The following is a 15,883-nucleotide window of genomic DNA, read 5'->3' as shown; positions in this document are numbered from 1 at the left end:
GCAGCAACTGAACATTGGGGGATAAACAAATGAAAAAGAAGAAGAAGATTTGAATGCAAACATTACTACAATAGCTACACCATTTCAGATTATGTTTTGTATTTTAAAGTTACCACTAACAAATAGCACAAACAGACTCTTCCATGTCCATCCTGCAAATCACTTTGGATTATTGTAAAGGTTGGGTTCAATTGTAAACTTTGTGAAGCATAAACCAGGATGTTCTTGTAGTTTCAACAATCTTGATGTTTTCTTTTATATTTTAATTTTGCTGTCTCATTCCATACGTAGATTATTGTTAGTCAACCATATGCATATGATCTTAACAAAATCCAAGAACTACCCACACTGAATTTTTTTTTTACTTCTTCCATCCAATAGAGTATGCTATCCATTCACATTGATGATTCTATTTATATTATTTTGAGAAATCTGGCATTTTCTTTTAAAGGTCGTTTGTGTATCAACTATCACTATCTGCCAAACCAAGTTTTTCTTAAAGATGAGGTATGCAGATAAGGTGCCCCACCTTAAAGATGACCATACACAAGAATTTGGCTGGTCCATCTCACTGCAAAGTTGCCATGAGAAAGTGGAGATCGAGCGAAGAGCTGGGTTTGGGGTTATCTGATGCAATCTATATATCAGGCTACTTGGTCAAAACTGTTTGATAATATTTCCAAAGTGCCATAGACTCAACATGGCATTCGCAGTGACAGAAATAGATTGGTCTCATTAGGGCTTTATTTTAGTTCCTGATAGTTTATACCATGTACAAGTTTTCATTTATTCGATTTCTTATGGAGTGCATTGCTACAAAGTGCACAACTAGGAATTCTTCCTTGCCACTAGTGATATAGTCTTGTTTATCATTTGGGTATTGTTAGGTGAGATTTCTGGTGAATTTGTCTTGAACTTGCGTACTAAAGTCGATCTGTTCATTTGAAAGTCTTGTATAGGTTCTGTCATGCTAATGGCATCATTTTCTGGGGTCTTATAGTTCCATTTCTCTCAATCGAACATTTCAACTTGAATATGGTGAGCTTTCTAGTCTATGCATTCCTTTAGTTTTTCTAAAAGGTTAAATACTTCATCATAAATTGGTTTGATGTGTACTACATTGAGTTGACATGGTTGATTGTGTGCTCATTTCTGCAAGCACTCATCACTTTGAAATTTTGAATTAGTCATTCAACAATTTCTCCTAAGCTCCAAACATTCAGTGTTAAAATCAAGGTGAATTCTATCCTAAGCATCCCACCCCTGGTTTGGAAGACAGAAAACTATGTTGAGTCGTCGTAGGCCTTTTCTTGATTAGAAATCATGGAAGATTTTCATTTACAAGTTGCAAGTATCTTTGTTTGGTAACATGTGACTCTACTTTGGATGATTGGAAATCACATTGATTAAATACTCCTAACCATTCTATCGGATGATTCTTACAGAAGGGAAAATGAATTAAATAAGATCCATCAAAGTTCCTCTGTCTGTCCTTTTCCCCCCTAAAAGACCTCCAATCCAAGGGTTACCATTGATCCTGGAGTTCCAATAAGCCCACACCACCCAAAAAAGAAAAAATTGCATACCCTTCCAACAAAGCCACCTTTAACAGCCTTCATCTGAGTTGGTGGACCTGCCAGCCTGTACCAACAAAAAACAGCCATTATGATAAACTAAAATGTCGAAGACAAATGAAGACTTGCCAAACATCAGCAAAAACAAGATGTCGAAGACAAATACATAGTTGAATGAAGCCAAAACAAATTTACCATTGCACAAATACATAGCTGAATGATTTTTTTATTTTTATTTTTTGTTTCTTTCATCATACTCTCTTTCTTTTTAGAAGTTCATATAAATTCAAAACGATCATGGAATTCAGTTTCTTTTATAAGCTCTTCTTGCTATACTTAAACTTTCTTTTTATCTTTTTTTTGGAAGTTCAGATTGAATCAAAACCATATGAGTCTCAATCCACCTCATTTACTTTTTGTGGGCAACCTATGATTATGACAGAGAATGTAGTATCAGAAACAACAATTTCTACTATACTGAAAAATCGGTCAAAGTCTTCACCATCTTGTGGAGTTTCTGATAAACCAGACGGTCGTCCTTTAAATTACTCCATAAAAGAAAACATTGTTCTTGATTAACTAGTTTTTAATCCAAGGATATGGCTAGTTCTATTGTATGAGATTGGGAGCCTACAATTGAATGAATGGCACCATTCCAGTCTATGCACCTGCTTCACCAGAATGGTGGCATCTTAGTAAAGGCACTGGTAAGTGTTAAATATAAACTTGGTTATGGGAAAATATGAGAAATTGTGATTAAAGGCTCTACCTTGCAAAAAAAAAAAAGGTTGCATTTGCAGTGGTTTTTTTTTTGGCAAGGCAAAAGTAAATTAAAGAGTAATTAAGTATAGCACTATGGGCTGGTTGGCAACTTTGCAAGATTTGTTTGATTGCAATATTTACTTAGATTGGAAACGTTCAATTTTAAATATTTAGCTGTCTTTTGGGAACACAATTGGTGCTGAATGGGCCTGTTACTAATCATGTGTGTTTTAGTTTCAGGTTTCTGAGGAGTATAAGCTTGTTCCAAATACACTTTACCTCACGATATATTTCATCGACCAGTTTCTCTCTCAAAACTACATTGAAAGACAAAAGCTCCAGCTGCTTGGTGTTACCTGCATGCTAATTGCCTCGTAAGTTCTCTTTTCATCCCATATTTTGAAGAGATCTTTAAGTTTGAATAAGCATCAAAATTGTAGAATTGAACATTTTCATTTGATGCTCTCTTCCTGTAATGACCCGGAAAATTTTGTGCCAAGACCCGAGTTCTACCTCTATTTTCCTTAGAAGTTATTTGTGGGTTAATTAGCGCTAAACTTGATTGCTTGTGAAATTAGCATAAATCACTTTAAATTTGATCTGCAGGACTCAAAACCTCTACAATCATTAGCACTATGTTACTCTGAAATCTGGGATTCAACGCTAAAACCAGTTGCTCTTGGGAATTTTTAGAAGCTTTTGATCGGACCTGGACCGCTCGTCGAAAGTCCGATAGCGATGATCTTAGACAGTTATGGTCACCATGTTGGACTTAACCATCACCTCAAAAATCAAGTCCAGATGTCCTGAGTCGATTTAATTGAGTCCGGAGTGAAGAGTGTGAGAACGGTGAGAAATTAAATATGATTTTATGAAATCTGAGTCGTGTCGCTTGCGCGACAATTTTAAGCAATCTGATCGTTGGATTCTGACCCAATTTTACCTTCGGATCAGGGAAGATGGCCTAAGCATGTTATAATGCTTGTGGACCTGATCGAGTTTCGGTGACCGTTGAATTGAGAGTGGTCTGCCACGGCTGATCTGTAGATCCGATCGGTACGAAAACTCAGCCTGACCTAGATCCATGGTCAGTGAGCTTAAGTCCAACCGCACATGAAGTCAGGACCACCGGAAGTGCTCCGTTGGAACGAGAGAGGCCTGTTTTGGTTATAACCTAAGTATACCTTGGCCCTGGGGCTATTTTCATCTATTTTAAGCCTATATAAAGACCTTAAAACCCTCACTCTCTTTCCATACGAATTTCCTAACCCTAGCTAAGAAAGAGAGGGGAAAAGAGAGAGAAGTTGATGAATCATCTTAAGATTCTTTCCTGTTACTCTACATCCTTAAACCATAACTTTTGAATCGTTATTCCGGCGATTCTAAGTTCATCCTTGGGTAAGTTAATATAACCCTAATCTGTTTAGAACTTAGAATAGTATATGTGTTGATGTAGCTCATTTTTATTCTTGCCTTAGGTTATCTAGTCGCCGTTGATGAAGACATATTGTCTGAATCAGTTCGGTGTGCTTTTTCTGGTTTAAGGTGCGGACTATATTCGTATTGGTTATGATTTTCAAGGCTTTCAATGTCAATTAATGGTTTATTCTTGTTGTGGGTGCAATTTCACATGCCAAATGCTATGTTTATTTTGCGTTCCTGATATGTATGTATTATATTGAGATTTATGTATTCTATGTATATGTAGAAAGTACCGTATACGTATAAAATATGAACATGTGTTTGCCATGATTATTTGTCATGTATTTGTGCTCATTGTATGTGTGTTAACTCCTTGGCAAAAAAGAATTGTCCAAATGCGTGTATTCCAACATACGTCATGTATGTTGCACTATGTAGTCTAAGTGTTTCTAGAAATGTCTGAATGGTCTAAAGTGTAATTTATTATCCTAATTGCGGGCGTTCAGAAGCGATTCTCGACTCTCCTATTGGTGTATATGATTTCCTATATGTAAGTCACATTCCTTGTTGTTTAACTTCCAGTATTACTTTTGTGTAAATCCATGTTGAGTTGATATTCTTCAAATGCTCAGAAACTACATGATTTGAATTATTGTACCATTACTGTTCTAAATTGTATATGCATATCTGTTATAATGGAATGTGTTTGGGACTATGAAATAGTCCAGAAAATCGGTAATCGGCCTTGAGTTCGTGGTTGAGGTTGCTTTCACCACAAAGGACGTGATTTAACGAACCCGAGTCGTATTAGAGTTGTCGGCAATGGTTTGGCCACACGGAGTGTTTGCGCACTCTATGTTGTTCAACCCAACGTGCGCTCGTCCTAGTCGAGTTCGTCAAGTAACCCGATTGTCCGATGTATGTTCACCATGTATGGACGCTATTGTTTGAATCTAGGGTACTAAACTTACCGATGAAATCCTGTTAACCGTTGTACCTTGATCCGCTAAGACTCATGAGCTGGACATGGTGGTATGGGACACCGTGGTCGAACTGTCGGCCTACGCCGGGGTGACGAGCCTCCCCGTAGTGACTAGTGAGTACACCAGACTCGTGAGCCAATTATAGTGGTATGGGACACTATATTCGTGTTGTCGGCCTACATTGATTGGTGACGAGCCCTTTGTAGTGACCTCAAGCATACCTTGATACTGCATTAAGGCGACGAGCCTTAGAGCAGTAACGAAGGTATGATAGGCGTGCATTGATTGGTGACGAGCCCTTTGCAGCGACCTAGAACCATATGATCGTATAAGATTGCCTAGGACTAATGACCCTAGAATGGATCACTGTGTGGAAATTGATATGAGGAAGGTACCTTAGCTTCCCAATCCTGCTGTATGAAAAGGACTAATAACAACTTGGTAATCATGTTCATGCACCGCATTGCATGTGCGTGGAAGAGGTGGAGCACTGCGGGAGGTTGTCATGCATAACGTAAGATGAAGACGCTGAGGGTGTACAGGCGAGGGCATGCATCATTCCTACATACATCCTTGCATTAATAAGAGTAGTTAGGATGTGTTTGATTGTATTACCTTATCATTACTGCTTGATTGATTTGATAACATGTTAACTTTTACGGTATTGTTCCACTGAGTTAATCACTCACTCCCTCGTTCTGGGACGGTGTTTAAACATCAACCAGACTTTGTCTTAGATGCAGATGTTGATGCGACCCCTGAGGCAAAACGGGAGTTCGAGGATGATGAGGCCGCATTTTCTTTCATGCAGTTCTCAGGCGGGTTCTTGTGAGCCATGTCTTGTTATGCGGAAATTCTGGGCTTTCTTTTGGGAATAGATGAATGTCATTTAATACTTGTATTTTTGAGATAAACACTTGTATGTATGACCTAGCATGTATACTTATTTCAGGGACTTGCACATGTACACATATGTTTCTTTAACTCTTCCGCTTGCGTCTATCACTTATCCATGAATTATGTTTGCAGTTTGGCTTAATCTATTCCATGTTTTATGTACTCTTACAGACAACATACATCCATCATTAAATATGTTGCATAAGTGATGTTTTGAAACTCGGGAGCAGAGTTACGCTCGACCCCCGAATTTCAGGGCGTTACACCTCCTCTGTGTTGCATTGCTGAACTTGATTAAGTCGTGATTTTCTGGTCGAGTGTTTTCAGGCTGAGTGTTTTTCTTGTTCATTTTGGTTTTGATTAAGTTGTGATTTTTCTTCACAAGTTCCACACTCTCTTCCTCTATGTTGCATTGCAGAACTTGTTCGGGGGAAAGGCCATCAAGTACTCCTGTAGGAAGCTCTCTAAAACAGGCCTTAATTAGACTTGCTAGGCAATGAACGTTAATGTCATCAGGTACAATGCCTTTGTTCTCGGGATTAATCACATAACAATGCTTTGTATACGGATTGGCAAGTTATTGCATTGTGTCTTTGTTTCTAGTTGAGATAGTTTGTGTTATTTTTTGTGCATGTTGATATCATTGAGTTGGTAATAATACCATAGTGTATCCTGCAAGACCTTCATGAATTGTCTTGCAAATGTTATTCATATGTTATTCTAATGTTAATGTGCATGCAGAGTCACAGACAGTGTATCTCCATTTATTCAAGGTGAAGCTTTTCCAATATCCCAATTGTCATGTTTTGTTGGCAGGCATAGGAAAGATCACCAAGAGATACAGTACCCTGCCGTTTTGTTTTGCTTTTTTTTTCTATAATTCATTTGTAGGCTCATGTACTGGACTAATGAGTCATAACGTACCTCATATTCTATGGTGACACAGAACATTGATCATCCTGATGTGTTCATTGAAGTTATATTCTGACGAAACTATGCGAGTTCACTAATTTGCTTCATATAACATCTTGTAGCCCCTTTTAACCAAGTCAGATGACTGTTAGAGAACTGTGATTTCAACATAAATTGTCCTGGTAAATTTTCTTGAGACTTTCTTCTCTTGTTCCTTTGAGGCAGGCAGTACATCTCTATCCGTAAAGATCTTATATCTGAATTCGTCCTCTTTCCTTAATTGTTAAAACTTCAAAAAAAAAAAAAAATCAGGGCACTAACTTTGAATAGTTCACACATGCATTGGATTACTTCCATATCTTGGTCTAGTCCTGCATTAATATAAAAGGTAAGTGATCCGTTTGTTGAATATCTGTATTTGATTATAATTAATATTTTTCTTTTTGGAAATGCTCCAATTGGCTATGTACATGGGAACCTTCCTATACACATAATTGCAGTTTGGACACATCAGTAGTTCATATCATTGATCTAAACTGCCCATGTGGTCTAGCTTACTCTTCATTGGCCATCTTGAAAAATTCATTCATCTTAATGGTTCTTACCATCCAATCCATAGCATGAAAAATGGATGGCCATGTTCATTTATAATAATAATAATAATAATAGGTGAAATTATCAATTTCAATCATCAATTGGTGGTGTCATCCTCTGTTTGAGTTTTGCTTGTGGTTTTGAAACAATTGCTTTGGTTGGGTGATAGTAACCATCTCATCCATGGGTTGGAAAGTGGACATTTATATTAAAAGGGTTGATGTTATCCAATTTGTTTGATTTTCTGAAAGGGGCCTAAGAAAGGAGCATTAGATAAAACAGAAGGTCCAGATTAATGTTATCAATACCTCATGTCTGACGGCAGCTATCTACAAGGATGGTCCCATACGTACAGCCCACCCGAGCATTTCTCCATTTGTTTTTTTTTTTTTTTTTGGTAGCCTTCTGTAGTTTAGTGTATGGGTTTCCAAAGATGTATGTTCCAAGACCATGAATACATTCAGCTTCTATATATTTGCCAAGAAGTGATATTATGTACTTTGCCATGTCCAGAAACTTAGTTCTTATGCATATTCGAATTGGTTGAAATGTATGGAAACTTCAACTGCCAAAAATTTGTAACAAGGACTTGTATTGGACTTGCAGTCTATGAACTCTTCATGAAGGTCAGGAAAAAAATAATATAACCTACCTTTTCCTTGTTCTTTATTCCTGGTTCTCTCTATATGTTATCAATGTGCTTTTATGAAGCTGGTTGTATTCTTTGCATTAATATATAATTCTATAAAAAACTGATCATCTACAACCACTTGTATGCAACGACCCTTTCTTCTTCTTCCTCTTGCCCTTTCAGTCCTGTATTATAATATGGGAAAGTATCTAGTGCTTGATGCTTACATTAAAGTTGGTTGTCAAGTACTCTTATCTTGATACACAACATACGTGGGCGCCAAGGCAGTCATCTATCCCTAGTGCAGGTGGGCCATTCCCCAACCTCGTATCCAACACAGGCCTGGATAGAAGGTGTGCAATATCCAAGCTTTCCATCAGGTGGTTCCCCACTTCTTGATGCCACGATCCAAAAATCAGGCAAGTCCACTCCATGTAAGGATCACCAAAAGCAAGGGCCCCACACCCATGGCTTATTATTATTATTATTATTATTATTCTTACCAATCTTCATTGCTTCAATATAACGAAGGGTTTTCATAATGCTTGACTTGTATTATGTATTTATCTTTGGTTGTAAGATGCTTATTCAAAGTGGAAGTAACTATATAGAGTGTAGGCTCAGGGGTCCACAATGCTTACATGAATGCATGATCAAAGCTGCTCATCAGGTACAAGCCACTATATGGCTTTCCTTGTGCTGAATTCAGGTCCATCCATATTGAGTTGCATGCTAGTTAATGCTTATGTAAAAAGGCTCATATTGAGTTGCATGCTATGATGCTTATGATGCAGTTTTATCCTTGAAGAAAAAGGGAAGAAAAATCTGTCCACATATTAAAAAAAATAAAATTCCATAGCTATTCTCCTCCATCTGCTAGTTACAGGTATTTATTGGTTCCTTCTATTTTATATCAAATTTGTTTTTTGGTTATTTTATTTTGTTTTGTAAACTTTTGTCTTTGCATTGGTAACTGAAGGTGGAGCATTGGTAACAGAGGGGGGCTTTGCTGCTTCATATGGGGATGGATATGGACTTCATTCGGTATGGTTGTTTTTGTAGGAAATATTTATGACTAAAAATTTAATTTTATATAGTGTAACTCAGATTATGAGTGTACATACTATTTTATTACCTGACTTCTATGCATGGCAGGGTGGTGCTGACAAAGGTCCTCTATATGGCATGAGTTCTAGTTCTTGGGGTGCATTTAAGAAGTCTGGCCTCGGGCGTCGCTGAAGTCTGTTGATTTTTTTTTCCTTCTGCTTTTCCTTGTGTCTCAATCAGTAAATTTTTTGTCCATTATGTAACCTTTCATTCTCAGGCCCCTTGTAAATGAGGCTGGTTGTAAATGATTTACAGGTTGTGTTTGAATACTAATTTAAGCCTGCAAAGGTCTTTTGATTTAGAAGATTCCGCCTAGCAGAATTTTTAATTATTTCTATTATTTTTCTTTTACATTGTAAATGATTTACCAGCGTTTTTAAATCTCTCATTAGCATTTGTTACAGATTTTAACGGCGTTTGTTGTTACTTTCACCGACGTTTCGTACAGTTTTTCCATCGCTTCATACCATTTTTACTGGCGCTTTTATAGTTTTTACCGGCAGTCAGCAGAGTCGCCGGTAAATGATAATAAGCGTCGGTAAAGGTTAACTTTTAGCGGCAGCCGCAAAAATGCCAGTAATAATTGACGAACGCTGGTAAACAATACAGCGACGCCCCCTTTTTGTGGAAGCCTCCCAACCGCCGGTAATTATTATACCAGCGGTGTTTTAGACTTTTAAGGGCGGTTTTAGCCGTCGGTAATGCCTATTTTTCAGGTAGTGTCAGTATTCCATCAAATCTTACCAGATGGCTTTGTTACCCAAACATTTCCGATCTTTGTCATAATGGAGATACTCTTCTCCTTCGAATGAGAAACCAAATTCTTAAACCATCTCCATCAAAAGCATTCCATTTCTTATGATGATGTCCTATGACATCATATTCTATACGAGCACACTACAAGAAAACTGGCCATAAAATCGCCAGTAAAAGCTTTGCTGGTGATTAGGTAACTACCAGTAAAGGTGGCATCGGTAAAGGCTTTGCCGGCGGTCAGGGACCTTTACCAGCGGTTGTGCTGGACGCCCCTAAATCATCAGTTTTTGTTATACTACCAAAAAATGGTCAAAAGCTACGAATAAAATCCGTACCTAAATATAGCTATGGTTATAGACCATAGCATTATCGTAGTTAAGCTATAGATACGAATTAAATCCGTAGCTATATAACTCATTGCTACCGAAAATCCATAGCCATAGTGTAAATCTTTCTCATCCACAAGTTTTTTTTTTTTTTTTTTTAAAAAGGAAGAAGAAGAGACATGTATAACTAACCTTGGTTAATGTCAATGATCTCCTTGTTGCCAATGATTACCATTGTTTCTAAGGGACTGGTTTCTTCTGTCGATCTTCGGTGAGCAGTGTAGCAGTAGAAGGCATTAGCACTAGTATTTTGGAGTCTTTCGGCAGGTTTAGGCCCTCAATGCAGCAAATAATCTTATCTTCTAGCTGGAGTGGTTAGATTCAGAAAATCCTAGGATTTCCCACTTTGGCTTGTTTGCGGTCATGATCTGCAGGAGTAATGTGCGCGGATAGGTATGTATGGTGCTTGCTCAACGCTTTCGAAATTCAAGCTGCAGGTGGATCTTTTCTTGTAATTTGGCCTGCATCCGAGTCATTGCCTGCTGGGAGCTTGTTGTGTTACTGTTTTGTTTAAAGCTAGCTTGGTGGCAGCCTCTAGTTATGGGATTGTGTGCTTTCCTTCAGTCTTGGAGCAAGGTTTTGTCTCTTTGCTAGTTGGAGAGGTTATCCCTTTCCCCATTTTTATATTAACAAGAGTTAAGGAAGCATTTCCATTCTTTATAGACATTTGGAAACACAATAGCAAATACATACCTGTTAAAGAAAGGATAACCAATGGTCCACATCCAATGTACATATGCGGCCCACCTGGTAACAGAAGTATTACTTACTTTGGAGCTGGATAACAAGAATAAAAGAAACCTTTATTATCGTGAGTCCAACTAATAGACGAGAACTTGACCTGTAAAAGGTAAAATATAAAGACATGAGAGACTTGAAGTAATAGAAATACAACAATTTTTCATTTGTTAAGAAGTACGTGAAGTAATTCTTCAAGTTCAAGTGGGATAAATATCATGAAAGCATTTTCCTTAAGGACAAGATACACAAACATGAAAGCATAGACAAGATTTCTAGTATGATACAAGATCTAAATATATAAGAATAAGTAATTGTTTGCTATTGCTGTTAAATCTTATCTTCAAGCATTGATTATGATATTCTCAACATTAAGCATTAATGATGGTGATGTCCCACTGCTCATGTCTTGCAAAGGGAGCATGAGTTACTACTGTCTATATGCTTACCTTTTATTATCGGTTATATCCATATGCTTAGTTTCAGCCTTTAACAAGCATTTATATGCAATTCACTGTTTTTATTTTAGGTTTTTATAAGATAACAAAAAATATATATATTTTTTATGCATAGCAATCTATAAACACTTTCTTTTTCTTTCTTTTTTTACTGCTAACAGTTATATAGTGATGATCAGCCTGTCTTTGGTCAATATTAGACATAGATGACATTCAGGGCAATAAATTTGAATCATATTTAAAAATGAATGCATTGATTCCTTTGAATATTAGAATCTACAAACTAAAATAATTGTTAGGAATCAATACAAATGATGGGAAGTTCCTTGTGTTAAGTACTAATCTATTGAAGACCTCATTGGATTCAAAGTGCAACATACATCAAAAAGAAATAAATGCTAGGAACAGTATCTAACCTGGAATTGTTATTTGTAATGTTTTAGCGTTGCCAAATGCTTCAAGAACTGGATTCGACTGCAGTCATATCAATCAATACAATGTCAAATTCACTAAGAAGAGATGGTTTCAATGTATTCTAATTGAAAATAAAGGAAGAAAATCTATATAAAAGGATAGACGAAATAAAATGGCTTCCATTCGGGTAAATCAGATCCGTGAGTGTGAATGATTGCAGGAGAGTTGCATCCTTTAGGCTTTAACATAGTCCACCCAAACTAGAAAAGTAAAAGTTTTTTTATTCTTGAAATTTCTAATTTTAGTTTATCACTTTTTTATTGAAGAAATAGGAACTCAACTAAATAAACAACACTTTTGAAATATAATCAAAAACAATTTAGTTATTGAGATAGAAAGTACTAACCAAATCCAACCACTTGTAAGGCCATCATTTCTAATTTTATTGTTTTACATATTTCAAATTTCAACTGTAAGCCCTATCTAGACTTCCAAAATTCTCTTACCGGAATGTGGATTGCCACTTTTCTTTTTGAGAACCACTTCTCTACTCCAATCAAGCTTACATGAACTATGGGTCACTCCAATACTATGAGGTATAGATCTAATGCATTCGGTTGTAACTGATGTTGGCATGAGCAATTAGAATAGAGAAATTATAGGAATCTATTTTTAATGTAAAATCCCATACTTCAAAGGTCAACCATGATTTCAGCCATAGACATTGTATAGCCTAGACAATTCCTCTCTGTATCTATATATCATTGTAGTCAGTTCTAAAGGAAAGACATGATAAAGAAAAACCTTCTAGTTCAACACCTAATTGCTTCAATGGTATGGGCTAAACCCCAATACCGATCTGATCTTTGAGCACATACGATCTCCTAGAAAACTGAATGTTCATGGCTAAAATTGAATGTATCGTAACTTGATTAAAAGAAAAAGAAAAAGAAAAAAAGAATCATAAGAAATCCATGGTGGGACCTATTCAATAGAAGCACATAAAATGATTAATGTTAACTAATATGGAGAACTCATTTTTAAGTGACAACCAAACTGGGCTATAGGGCTTCACGCTACTGAATGACCATTGACCAAAAGGAGATGGAAACCTGAATGTTAGTGGTTTAGATTTATGATAAACAAAACTATGTTTGAAATGCAAATCATCAAGCAAATATTATAAGAATCTTCTAGAAAGATCAGTTGAAATCGCTAACTCAAAACATTGTGACTACATTCCTAGCATATAAATCAGGTGACACCTTTAATTAAATTAGAGTATGGTTAACATTCTCAATTCACTAACCCTAATATTGGCATGGTCATAACTTTTTGTAAGAGAAATTCAACATTTCTATCCAACAATTTTAAAATAGCCATATCAGTGCATTGTCTAGTATGTATGTGAATCTTTTTTGTATCACATAATTTTTTATTTTTTTTAATTTATTTTTAAAAATGGCATCTGCAGATATTTTTTTATTTGTTTTGCTACGACAAAGGAAACCATAGCCTCACCTGATGAATCCACCAATAGTCCACATAAAACATGATAACAACATAAAACAAAGGAGATCCAAGCCAAACATTGGGTGGGTGATCTCATAGGCCGAATTTTTTGGCTAAGGCGGGCCAGTTCATCATAGGGACCAATCTGTAAACACTGTGCATCCTACACACGTGCATTAACCACAAGATGGCCTTTATGGTTCAAACTTGAAGTGATGATGCATGGGGCCCACTTATGTTACCTTACCCAATCTATTCAACTTCCATTGTTCCCAAATTGATGTGTTTAAAATCACTAGACTGAAAATCACTCAACAATATCATGTTCCCCTTCTTTCACAAAGTAGGTGAAGTTCATGATCTAGGGATATAAAAGCATGTTCACTTACAAAGGAAATGGCCTTGGATATGATTGATTGGAAAATCAGGATTTGTAAAGTTAGCCCCAAATAGACAAGACAACTAACAAGGTTATAATGACAGTGGACATAAAGATCAGTTACCAAGTAAAGGACCTTAATATGATTTATTGCAAAACAATATTTGTAAGCTGGCCCAAAATAGTTGGGACATATTCTGAAATACATGAACCACGTCAATAAAAGCTTAGAAGATTTTAGAATGATGGAAGAATTATTACACCAAAGTGCTTTTGCTGCTGTTGAAATGCAATGCCAATACTTGCAGCAAAAAAAAAGGGGGGGGATATCAAAGAAAATGATTTTGGCAAAAATATCATAATGACTATTGAGAGAGATTACCCAACAAGCCAATGAAAGATGGATCCATCAAAGCTCCCGCTCACAAAATATTCCTCATGGAACGGGTGGCAAGCCAAGGCTAGCAAAACAATAAACCACACATGCAACACAGTGAGTATCCACACTTGCTTTTCTGCTATTGTAAAAAAAACAGAAAATTCTTCGTAATGACCCTCATTATCCCAAAGCAGGAGTCAACCTCTGATTCAGTATGATATTGTTATCTCATGCTGTTCTGAGGTACTCTCTTTCCGTTGTGTTGAAAGCAACCTTGCTGTTCTTGTATTGAGGTTGTTATTTGTTATTGCTTGATTAGTGTCAAACTACGAATGAAGAGGAAATATTCGAGGTACAGGATAAGCATTCTCTTTTCCCCCTGGGGTGGATTCATGTGAGTATTAATTAAATGTTTTCGCCGGATCTTACCCTTGTTTTAGTTTATGGCAGTCTTCATGTTCGTTCTACTATACACATGCTATTTATGGATGATGACCAGGAGCAGTGTTGTTAAAATTCTATAATTCACAATTTACGATTTACAATTTAAGTCAAATCTTAAGCAAAACGATTTCAATCCCACCTTTGAATCCCTTTTTACGTGACTTTTATGATTTTATGATTTGAATCCTATGATTTAGGATTCAAATTTTGATTTACGATTCAAATTATATTTGTTCTCATCTATTTTATTGAATCCCTTTTTACATGAATTTTACAATTTTATGATTTGAATCATATGATTTACTATTCAAATTATACTTGTTCTCTTCTATTTTAAGTTTCTCTGGGCTTTCATTTCATGTTTTTGAATTGGCAGGGGCTTCAAGAATCATTTGAAAAAAGAAAAAAAAAAAGATCTTTAAAAAGGAAAAAAAAAAGAATGGTTTAGAAAAGGTAAATTATTTTATTTTGGTTTTTTTTATTTATAAGAGATTAAATTATATATATTCTCTTTAATGTTATTTTATAAGAGTTTTATCTACAAAGCTGTGAAAGCTAGGTGCTTGCAAATGTAAGGTTTGGGGAGATGTTGTTCCTAACCTTTCCTCCTGTGACATTCTAGAGTGGATGTAGATAGATGAGAAGTTACATTTGTAATGTCTTAGAAAAATCGGTACAAAGACCCAAGCATCACCTCAAGCAGAAATCACTATGGATCGAATTCTGTAAAAATTAGGCGAAAACTATTTAAGTGCTAAACTAAACAATCAGAGGAATTAGCTTGGACCACTATCTATACGAACTGCAAAACTCAAAACTAATAGAATCGCTAATTCAACATTACTTAAAAACCTAGGAGCAATCTCGAAACCCAGTTGCTCTCGGGAGCATATTGAAACTCTGTATCGAACCTGGACTGTGCGTCGAAAGTCCGATGACTGCTTATGACTACCTTACTGAGCTTGACAACCAACGCGGGAATCGAGCCCGAATAATATCAAAAAATGCACAACTAGAGCCCTGAGTAAAGTGTGTGAGAAACAAAAATATCTTTAGGAATTGAATCAAAACTTAAGTGAATTGGACCGTTCGCTTGTGGGAGAAATTTAGGGTTTCAGACTGTCAATTTCTGACTAAACTAGACCCATAGATCAGGAAAATTTCCCTACACATGTCGGTATACTTGTGGCCTTGATCGAGTGAAGATGACCATTAAACTGATACGAGTCCTCCACGGTTGATCCATAAATCTGATTGGACCAAAACCTTAACCTAGCTTAAATCTATGGTCGGGGGACTTGTTTCAGGCTGTATGTGAGCAATGGACCTCCAGATGAGCTCCGTTTGTCCGAAACAGATGCCTTTTGGCTATAACTCAAGTATATCATGGCCCTAGGGCTATTGACATCACTTCTGAGCCTATATAAGGCCCTTAAACCAACCCATTCATATCCCATACGAATTTTCTCTAACCCTAGGAGATCGAAGGGAGATCCTTGGAGTTTCCTGTAGTACTTCTGTTCAGCTACTCCATG

At 36.5% G+C, this 15,883-nt stretch overlaps 1 long non-coding RNA gene across 1 annotated transcript; it reads left to right on the top strand.

Annotated features, from left to right (window-relative positions):
* The first annotated feature begins 8,104 nt into the window (after positions 1–8,104).
* LOC131227062 (uncharacterized) lies at positions 8,105–9,186 on the top strand. The gene is made up of 5 exons (XR_009162051.1): positions 8,105–8,209; positions 8,356–8,445; positions 8,570–8,661; positions 8,755–8,819; positions 8,931–9,186. It is a non-coding gene; the product is annotated as an uncharacterized LOC131227062 (long non-coding RNA).
* The last annotated feature ends 6,697 nt before the right edge of the window (positions 9,187–15,883 follow it).

The sequence above is a fragment of the Magnolia sinica genome, chromosome 15, assembly GCF_029962835.1.
Source record: "Magnolia sinica isolate HGM2019 chromosome 15, MsV1, whole genome shotgun sequence".
In the NCBI taxonomy this organism is placed as follows: domain Eukaryota; kingdom Viridiplantae; phylum Streptophyta; class Magnoliopsida; order Magnoliales; family Magnoliaceae; genus Magnolia; species Magnolia sinica.
This window is presented reverse-complemented; position numbering and strand designations above follow the sequence as displayed.